We start from the raw sequence: 11429 nt of genomic DNA on the forward strand, positions 1-11429 counted from the left end.
TGAATATACTAAAAAAAAGCATTTAAATAAATAAATTTATGATATATGAATTATGTCTCAAAAAATATTTTTAAGTCTTTTATCAAATTGAGGATAGCCTGGGGAAAAAAATGAGATTTTACTCCAAAGATATAAATAGAATTTTTGTGAGTAGAATGCATCATCTTTAGGTAATTTGGCTATCTTGCAGTGATTATATTACCTATTGTTTGGGTATGAAAAGTTAGAGCAATATCAATCTTGTTCCTAACACCGTAATATTTAGAAAGAAGAATATGGCAGTATTCTACAATAATTATTTCTCAGTAAATTTTTATAACAATATATTCACCTTAACTAGCAATTTTACTATTATTTACTTATTATATTTTTAAATCAAGTACTTTTCCTCTTAAAGTACATATATTTAAAAGACATTATTTTCTTATTATAATTAGAAAACTAGCTTCACTTGCCATAAATAAAAGATGACTGTTAAGTACAATAAAAATAAATCAATATTTTAAAATTCTATAGAAATAAATGTTGCTACTGGAATACTTGAAGCCCAGGACTTGTTATCTTTTTTGTTAAAATACAAGATTGATGTGTTGTATAAAAGGAGAGAAGGTTAGCACTCCCCTTGACAAGAATGGAAGAGGCTCTCTGGCCTGACAACATTCATATGGTTAAGGCGTTGCCACCTACTTCGTGGCATCTAAGCACTGTTTTTTAGATGTCAACTCCAGGAAGAAAACTATTAAAAATACAAACACATGGAGGTTAAACAACACACTTCTGAATAACCAACAAATCACGGAAGAAATCAAAAAATAAATTAAAATATGCATAGAAATGAATGAAAATGAGAACACAACAACCCCAAACCTATGGGATTCTGTAAAAGCAGTGCTAAGGAGAAGTTTCATAGCAAAACAAGCTTACCTCAAGAAACAAGAGAAAAATAAAATAAATAACCTAACTCTACACCTAAAGCAACTATAAAAAGAAGAAATGAAGAACCCCAGAGTCAGTAGAAGGAAAGAAATCATAAAAATTAGGGCAGAAATAAATGAAAAAGAAACAAAGGGGCCATAGCAAAAATCAACAAAGCTAAAAGCTGGTTCTTTGAGAAGATAAATAAAATAGACAAACCATTAGCCAGACTCATCAAGAAACAAAGGGAGAAGAATCAAATCAACAAAATTGAAATGAAAATGGAGAAATCACAACAGACAACACAGAAATACAAAGGATCATAAGAGGCTACTATCAGCAACTATGTGCCAATGAAATGGACAACGTGGAAGGAATGGACAAATTCTTAGTAAAGTATAACTTTCCAAAACTGAACCAGGAATAAATAGAAAACCTTAACCCTCCCATCACAAGCACAGAAATTGAAACTGTAATCAGAAATCTTCCAGCAAACAAAAGCCCAGGTCCAGATGGCTTCACAGCTGAATTCTACCAAAAATTTAGAGAAGAGCTAACACCTATCCTACTCAAACTCTTCCAGAAAATTGTAGAGGAAGGTAAACTTCCAAACTCATTCTATGAGGCCACCATCACCCTAATACCACAACCAGACAAAGATGCCACACAAAAAAAGAAAACTACAGGTCAATATCACTGATGAACATAGATGCAAAAATCCTCAACAAAATTCTAGCAAACAGAATCCAACAACATATTAAAAACATCATACACCATGACCAAGTGGGCTTTACCCCAGGGATGCAAGGATTCTTCAACATTTGCAAATGAATCAATGTGATACACCACATTAACAAATTGAAAGATAAAAACCATATGATTATCTCAATAGATGCAGAGAAAGCCTTTGACAAATTTCAGCATCCATTTATGATAAAAAAGAAAGCAGGAGTAGAAGGAACATACCTCAACATAATAAAAGCCATATATGATAAACCAACAGCAAACATTATCCTCAATGGTGAAAAATTGAAAGTATTTCCCCTAAAATCAGGAACAAGACAAGGGTGCCCACTCTCACCATTACTATTCAACATAGTTTTGGAAGTTTTAGCCACAGCAATCAGAGAAGAAAAATAAATAAAAGGAATCCAGATTTGAAAAGAAGAAGTAAAACTCTCACTGTTTGCAGATGACATGATCCTCTACAAAGAAAACCCTAAAGATTCCACCAGAAAATTACTAGAGCTAATCAATGAATACAGTAAAGTTGCAGGATATAAAATTAACACACAGAAATCCCTTGCATTCCTCTATACTAACAATGAGAAAACAGAAAGAAAATTAAGGAAACAATTCTATTCACCATTGCAGTGAAAAGAATAAAATACTTAGGAATAAATCTACCTAAAGACACAAAAGACCTATATATAGAAAACTATAAAACACTGGTGAAAGAAATCAAAGATGACACAAATAGATGGAGAAATGTACCATGTTCATGGATTGGAACAATCAATATAGTGAAAATGAGTATACTACCCAAAGCAATCTATAGATTCAATGCAATCCCTATCAAGCTACCAACAGTATTTTTCAGAGACCTAGAACAAATAATTTCACAATTTGTATGGAAATACAAAAAACCTCAAATAGCCAAAGCAATCTTGAGAAAGAAGAATGGAACTGGAGGAATCAACCTGCTTGACTTCAGACTATATTACAAAGCTACAGTCATCAAGACAGTATGGTACTGGCACAAAGACAGAAATATAGATCAATAGAAAGTGCAGAGATAAATCCATGCACCTATGGACACCTTGTCTTTGACAAAGGAGGCAAGAATATACAATGGAGAAAAGACAATCTCTTTAACAAGTGTTGCTGGGAAAACTGGTCAACCACTTGTAAAAGAATGAAACTAGAACACTTTATAACACCATACACAAAAATAAACTCAAAATGGATTAAAGATCTAAATATAATACCAGAAACTATAAAACTCCTAGAGGAAAACATAGGCAGAAAACACCCTCCAACATAAATCACAGCAGGATCCTCTATGACCCATCTCCCAGAGTAATGGAAATAAAAGCAAAAATAAACAAATGGGACCTAATTAAACTTAAAAGCTTTTTCACAATGAAGGAAACTATAAGCAAGGTGAAAAGACAGCCTTCAGAATGGGAGAAAATAATAGCAAATGAATCAACTGACAAAGAATTAATCTCAAAAATACATAAGCAGCTCAATTCCAGAAAAATAAATGACCCAATCAAAAAATGGGTCAAAGAACTAAACAGACATTTCTCCAAAGAAGACATACAGATGGTTAACAAACACATGAAAAGATGCTCAATATCACTCATTATCAGAGAAATGCAAATCAAAGTTCGATGCACGATACTGGATGCTTGGGGCTGGTGCACTGGGACGACCCAGAGGGAGGGTATGGGGAGGGAGGAGGGAGGAGGGTTCAGGATGGGGAACACAGGTATACCTGTGGCAGATTCATTTTGATATTTGGCAAAACTAATACAATATTGTAAAGTTTAAAAATAAAATAAAATTAAAAAAAAACTACAATGAGGTACCATTTCATGCCAGTCAGAATGGCTGCTATCAAAAAGTCTACAAACAATAAATGCTGGAGAGGGTGCAGAGAAAAGGGAACCCTCTTACACTGTTTGTGGGAATGCAAACTAGTACAGCCGCTATGGATAACAGTGTGGAGATTCCTTAAAAAACTGGAAATAGAACTGCCATATGGCCCAGCAATCCCACTGCTGGGCATACATACTGAGGAAACTAGAATTGAAAGAGACGTGTGTACTCCAGTGTTCATCGCAGCACTGTTTACAATTGCCAGGACATGGAAGCATGTCGGGAACCGCATTAGGCATTACTGACAAAATGGAGGCACGGCCCCAGCCCCGTCTCATTCTGCAGGCATGGACCCGGGGTGAAGGAGTTAGCTCTTGTGATTCTGACTTGTTTCTTCCTTTCTTCGGATGAAGTTGGCTGGAAAGAATGTTAAGGTGCACATTGTTCTTGAAAGAAGCGTGAGAAAGCACAAAGCCTTCTGCAGTTGTGCCCAGAAAATAATCTATAAAGTAACCATTGACATTTGTTCAAGGATTTTTGCAAAGAATGTCCCAGGATGAGCATGTAGGCCACAGCTTGAGGCCATGGGAAAGATTGTTATCTAAGACCTGTTTGTGAGGGAAATGTTTATGGCAAAGGAAGTTTGCTGAGTTTAGGGTTTAGGAATAATTAAGAATAGTTAGAAGACTTTTTAGGAGATAGTGAGCTTAGGATACTAGGGACAAGCAGGATTTAGAAAGATAAGAAATAAACTGAGGAATGTGGAATGCAGCCCAGACATAAGCGTGAGTTACAATGTAATCACAAGTAAACACAATTGTGAGAGAATCTCTGAAGCAGAAACTCTGTTTGAAGGACAACAGTGAGACAATAATCTGGGTGAGAGAGAACTGAAAATGTCAAACCTTTGACCTAATGCTTTTGAAAAGATATAAAAGAGAACCTGATGCTTGAAATAAACATGTAGTCCGGTACCTAGAATCAGAGGCTACATCATTTCCCACCAACACCGCTCATCCCTTCAGGCTGATCCCCTGGCTGCTGGAGCTGGACTCCGGCAGAAGCAACCTAGATGTCCATCAACAGACAAATGGATAAGAAAGCTGTGAAACTAATACAATTTTGTAAAGTTTAAAAATTAAAAAAAAAAATAAATAAATAAAAAAGAAAGCTGTGGTACATATACACATACACCTTCTAATGAGGTGGATGAAACTGGAGCCTATTATACAGAGTGAAGTAAGTCAGAAAGAAGAGCACCAATACAGTATCCTAACACATATATATGGAATTAGAAAGATGGTAACAATGACCCTATATGTGACACAGCAAAAGAGACACAGATATAAAGAACAGTCTTTTGGACTCTGTGGGAGAAGGCGAGGGTGGGATGATTTGAGAGAATGGCATTGAAACATGTATATTAGCATATGTGAAACAGATCACCAGTCCAGGTTTGATGCATGAGACAGGGTGCTCAAAGCTGGCGCACTGAGATGACCCTGAGGGATGGGATGGGGAGGAAGGGAGGAGGTGGGTTCAGGATGGGGAACACATGTACACCCATGGCTGATTCATGTCAATGTATGGCAAAAACCACTACAATATTGTAAAGTAATTAGCCTCCAATTAAAATAAATAAATAAATTCCTTTAAAAGAAAATTAAAAAAAAATAAAATGCAAGATTGATACAGAGAAGTATTAAAATCTAATGTAATAGAATGACAGTACAAAGAATAAAAAAGAACGGGGAAAAAATTAACTATGCGAGCCAGTGTTATTTAACACTACATCTATAAATGACCTAATGCTATCTCTTATCCATTTACCTAAAATCTGATGAAGGTGTTACTGGTTAGTGGGTATCTCTTCTCTAAGTAGCAAAACTCCAGATCCAGGTGCATTAAGTCTTGTGACTCCACTGGAGTCCTCTGTAACCAACTGGAAAATCAATCATGGGAAAAGCACACTCACTTCCTAAAACTCTGGCTCAGAATCAATACATGTCACTTATGTTCACATTCCATTGATGACCATTAATCACACAGTCACTTCTAGATGCAAGAGGGGCTAGGAAATGTGGTCCCTACTTAAACCATTAGTTCCCAGGACAAAACCTCCACACCACAGAAAGGGAACAGTTTTGTAGGTGAACAGCTCTCTGTGCCACAACCCAGGATAACTCCAAGATTCTTGTAAAAATAAACCATTATCTAAGGCTAACATGACTTGTGAAAGGCTGCCATGAGTGTCATATGCCTTCTAAAAAACTGAACTTGAGGAAATAGATTTATTCAATGGGATACTACTCAAAATTAATGGCCATTAAAAAGAAAAAAAAAAACATCTAAACCAAGCAGGCAACTTTAGATTCTTTGAGTTAAAGTGACCCCAAAGAGTATCGCCCTTATCACACAAAATATTTCACCTAGAACAAATGCTCCAAGGGCAGATATGCCGGTTGCCTCTCCTTGAGACTGGCCTCCTCAGGCTTCATTATCAGGTCTCTATGTCCCTCTGTCCCTTACCACCAGCAGAAAAACCTTTCTGTGGCTAAACTGAAAGAAAGAAAAATTAAGAAACACACACTGCCTGCCTCACTTAGGGGTAAACTGTGAAAGGTATCAGACACCATTACTTCTAAGTCAAAATAAAAGCATTCCTAAGCTATCCATTTCTCTCAGGAAATCCATCCTGGTAGAGAGATCTTCCAGTTAGTGAAGTATATCCTTTTTACAACAAAAACTCGTTTTAAAAAATTAAAATACTAAATATGTACTTCATACCTTTTAGAGCAGAAAACCATAGAATGGCATAGTCTTTTCCTGATGGCTCAAGTATTACCCAGAACATTCATGTAATACAGGACCTCCTTCACCTCACATTAATGACCAAGACTGGGGTAGTTTAGGAATTCCTATGGCTTCCCTGGCTCCTCCCATGTAAGACTGCCCCAGTGTCTCCTTACTTCTTTCTCCCTGCCAGTAGTGGCCCCCTCCTTACCTAAAGATTTACTCATTAACAGCTGTTGATTTGAAACCAAATAGCAAAAAAGCTAATAGCAGCTTGACTTCAGCATTATGCACAATCCTGAATAAAAGACTTGCACATGGCCAGATCCAAGTGCTTAGATAACATCATCAAAACTCCATGTCTCAACGTATTTGGCTTTACTTTCTCCCAAGTTGCCTTTGATCTCAGGCAAAGTTGGCTACTAGCACCTATGGGTTTACATACTACCAATTTCCCAATCCTAAATTGAACAAAAATCAGTGATTTTCATTGGCCAGACTGGGTTACATCACTGTGCTTGAACTAAACACAGTGATTCATTGCCCACATTTTAACCTTATACCCAACCCTGGAATTCAATCCATCCAAAACTACTTGGGTTGAGAATAGGGAAAATCAAGGTTAATTCCTTTTTAAGATGAAAACAAGGTGCTATCATCAGAAAAAAGGATAGATGCTGGGCAGGCAAAAAAAAAAAAAAGTAAAAATAGATGTACACTGAAGTTTATTACAGTCCATTTAATCTAAATTTCTAGAGGTTCAAGACCAAAGATTTTTGAACAATCATTTTTCTGTTGAGTCTTTCCTGTTAGTAACACTCCTAACAATTTTCTATATGCAGGAAGATAAACTTGGCCCTAAAACATACAATATACCTCTGACATTAGGCCTCCTTAAATAGAACATATTTCTATCTCCTGATTACAGCATGTTTCTATCATCGCCTTTATAATAATTTTCACACTTTGTCTCTCACTTGAAATAAAATTTTCAGTGTGAATTTCTCTTCTGCCTTCAATGTCATTATGTTAGCAGTTTTTCAGTCTTTGTAAGTCTTTCTGGAATATGATTTTCTCCTAAAACAGGAAATATGAGAGCCAAAAATAATCTTTCCTTTTAGCCTAGTAGCTCTCCAGTGAGTGCTACTGGAAGCTTTAACAAAAGGCTGGATTAGCAGCCAGGGCACTCTGAACTGGTACTGCACAGAAGCATCTGCTAAGTTCCTCTGGGTGTCCATCTCCCAGGCAGATGTCCGTTCCCTTGGAGGAGACTATTTCCACAAGGACTAGGACTGGTTATACCCTTGGCATCAAATAGTGTCTTCTCAGATGCTGGCAAGATGCACAGAATCCAGTCCTACTCTGTTCTGTGGCCAGCATGCTTACACAGCAAGAATCGGCTATGCACCCTCCCACTCATCCTGCCCTCCCACCTCCATAAATCCTACCATGGTGAAGGGGCCAGGGAACAGATCTGTTCTCTATTCAAAGGCCATGGAGCCAAGAACGCCCAAAGTTTTTGCGTCAGAATCACCATTCTCTAACTCTACTGGGCAGTCTTCCTTGACCCCATCTGGCAAGGGGCCACAACATCTCTTGGCGTCATCCACCTCCCTGTGGTTCTGGGGGAAGAACACAGCACATAGAGTAGGAAAACTGGGGCTTGAAACTTGATCCTGCCACTTACCGGCAGAGGGATCCTTCCTATTCACCTCTGCAAGTCCCTTCTCTCGCTTTTCTGACCACAGTCCCTGTTGCCTTTTAGAGCTCCTCTCTTATCCCACCACAGTGCTTGTGGTCCAGGCAGGTCTTTCTCTGAGCCTAAGTCAATCAGCACATCTGCATCCTTTTGGCCATAGCCACTGGTTCAGGGATGAGCCCTGGTCTGAAACAGTTGGGCATAAGCAAGTCAGAACAGTTTGCAGGAGCTACTCAAAGAAGCATGCTCTTTCCTGCTGGACTTAAAGCTGACTTGATGATGAGAATCAACTTGCCACATTTTCCTAGGACTTTCCTGGCTTTAAAATTGAAAATATACAGGTAACCCCACCATCCCAAACAAACCAGAGTGATTATTCCCCTTAGTTGTGAGCACTGGATGTGAGGGCTGGAACTGTTGCAGCCATTTTGTTACCACATGAAACTTAACAATGAAACCAGCACAAAGAAAAAGGAGCTGACAGATGGAAAGAATTCAGTTCATGGTCACATCTGCCAACCCCTGAATCTGTCCATGCCCGTAGTGAAAAGCCTTTGGAACTTCTCATCATAAGAGCCAATACAGTCTCTTTTTGCTTAAAGTAACTTAACTTGGATTTCCTATCACCTGTAACAGAAAGACTGCTCACTAACATATCAGTTATATATTATATGAGTTGTTCAAATTCTCTGAGCCTCAATTAGTTCATCTGTAAAACTGGAAAGATATTTCCTGAAGATTAAAGGAGGAAATAATATCAAGTTTCTGTCTCAATGATTAGCATATATCTTGTTTCCTTACCCTTTACAAGCTAGAACACTCAAACTCTAAACAGGCTGAAAGGCTGGAAAGGAAACAGAGATGTAATTGTTCCAATAGCTAATTATATGGGTGAGGAAACTGAGACACAGATGAAAACTAACTTAGCTAAAAACCCTTCAGCTAGTGACAAAGTCAGAACTAAAACCAGGCTCTCTGAGTTCTGCCTAGTGCTATTTTTATCACATCATGAATCTGAAATCTCATTTTCTCTTCTGAGAGGGTCAGTTTGCTAATGCAAAGAGTGGTACAAGTCTCTCACAGCCCAAGGAGACTCCACCCAAACTTTGGCATGTCAGGGTCAGTGCCAGGAGCTGGCCCAGAACAAGGGCTCACCTGACCAGACTTCCTAACTAGACATCAGTTCAATGTCTTCATAGGTCATTGGCAATGTGGCTCTTCTGCTCCAGAGCACCTGCAACCAACCAGGAGAATTTGTCTTCTGAAGTGAAGAGTTCAATGCAAACCTGGGGGACCCTTCCTTCTGCCATTCACTTAATAATAAAATGTATCAACAAGAAATTGGTCATTGCAAGACTCAGCAGCTACCTTTAGACTTCATTTTATTCTTCAGAAGGTGAAATTCATTCTCCAAATGAAGCTACCAGCTGCATTTGTAAATGCTTCTCCCAAAGCAACTGATACTAGGAAGAGAAAAATGGAGAAGAAAGACTGTAATAACTGCCTACCACCTGAATCTGGGGTCAGGGTAGAGAGAGGGCAGGAAAGGCTGGCACCTTGTTGTCATCTGAGGTCTCTGCTCAGTGCTCAGCTGGTCTGCTCTCTCCTGCAGTTTAAATGCATGGCCAGGGGTCCACCAGAGCATGGGCAGGTGGAACCTGGCTGTCTCCTGTAAGGGTGATTTATTTGCCCTGTCCATGCCTCCTCTCTTAGAGACTAGCTGTTTTTACTCTAAGCTGACTTGAGATCGTAAAAGGAATATTCTCCTTGGCTATCACATGTTTGGAAGGGAGAGACTGGGACAGAGTGGCCAAGTAATTCCCCCAAGACTGCTGGGCTTGAGTCCAGCTGCTTCAAAAAAATATTGTAGAGGAATGTACAGTACTGAACTAAGGAATTTTCCTCTCCATAGACTAGCAGTATAACCCCTGTGCATCGAAATGCATCTGCCAGGCTCTTGAGGACAGGTAACACTTCTCAGGTTTGCTCTCAAAGTATCATGAGACTATGCATTAGGAACATAAATAGAGTAAGTGTGAGTTTCATGTGTGTGCTTACAGATCCATTTCATCCCATTTCTCAACCCTATATGTTCTGGGCCAGCTGACAAATAGACAAGAGTCAGATCATAATCTAAGCATCAGTTTTGTCCCTAGTTGTTCAGTTGCTCAGTTGTGTCCAACTCTTTGTGACCCCATGGACTGCAGCACGCCAGGCTTCCCTGTCCTTCACTATCTCCTGGAGTTTGCTCAAATTCATGTCCACTGAGTCGTTGATGACATCCCATCCTCGGCCACCCTCTTATCTTTTTGCTTTCAATCTTTCCCAGCATCAGGGCCTTCTCCAATGAGTCAGCTCTTTGCAGCAGGTAGCCAAAGTATTGGAGCTTCAGCTTCAACCTTCCAACGAATACTCATAGTTGATTTCCTTTAGGATTGACTGCTTTGATCTTCTTGCAGCCCAAGGGATTCTCAAGAGTCTTCTTTAGCACCACAGTTCAAATTCATTAATTCTTCAGGATTAGAGGCCTTGGCTTGTGCACGGGGCCAAAAGAAGCTCTTTCCTCCTTCTGGTTACCCTCCCAGCTGGACCTTCTGACCCAGAGAGAGGTGGGTGGAGCAGCTGGACCTCTGCCTGCCCCACTCCCACCAGGTCCTGCCATAGTGAGTCTTTTCCAAGGAGTAGAGGAAGCCTCCGGGCAAGCAGCTCTGAAGGAAGGAGCCATGAAGGACATGAGTTCAATGTGCTACCTGATTTCCTTTCCCCACTCAACCAGTCAGATAAATCACCCTTTTTATCTGCCTCCTGAAAAATCTGTATACAGGTCTAGAAGCAACAGTTAGAACAGGACATGGAACCACGCTGCTGCTGCTACTAAGTCACTTCAGTCATGTCCGACTCTATGCAACCCCATAAACGGCAGCCCACCAGGCTCCCCAGTCCCTGGGATTCTCCAGGCAAGAACACTGGAGTGGGCTGCCATTTCCTTCTCCAATGCATGAAAGTGAAAAGTGAAAGTGAAGTCGCTCAGTCATGTCTGACTCTTAGCGACCCCATGGACTGCAGCCTACCAGGCTCCTCAGTCCATGGGATTTTCCAGGCAAGAATATTGGAGTGGGGTGCCATTGCCTTCTCCACATGGAACCACGAACTGGTTCCAAATCAGGAAAGAAGTACGTCAAGGCTGTATATTGTCACCCTGCTTAGTTAACTTATTTGCAGAGTACATCATGAGGAACGTTGGGCTGGATGAAGCACAAGCTGGAATCAAGATTGCTGGAAGAAATATCAAAAACCTCAGATACGCAGATGACACCACCCTTATGGCAGAAAGTAAAGAAGAACTGAAGAGCCTCTTGATGAAAGTGAAAGAGGAGAGTGAAAAACCTGGCTTAAAACTTAACATTCAAAAAACTAA

General features: G+C 39.6%; 1 non-coding gene across 1 annotated transcript; it reads left to right on the plus strand.

The window, feature by feature from the left end:
* Nucleotides 1–587: 587 nt before the first annotated feature.
* LOC147377774 (U6atac minor spliceosomal RNA) lies at nt 588–713 on the plus strand. Its single transcript, XR_015153973.1, has one exon. It is a non-coding gene; the product is annotated as a U6atac minor spliceosomal RNA (small nuclear RNA).
* Nucleotides 714–11429: the final 10716 nt, after the last annotated feature.

Source organism: Bos grunniens, chromosome 2, assembly GCF_055505025.1.
Source record: "Bos grunniens cultivar Pamir isolate PY7600 chromosome 2, Bosgru_T2T1.0, whole genome shotgun sequence".
Taxonomy (NCBI): Eukaryota; Metazoa; Chordata; class Mammalia; order Artiodactyla; family Bovidae; genus Bos; species Bos grunniens.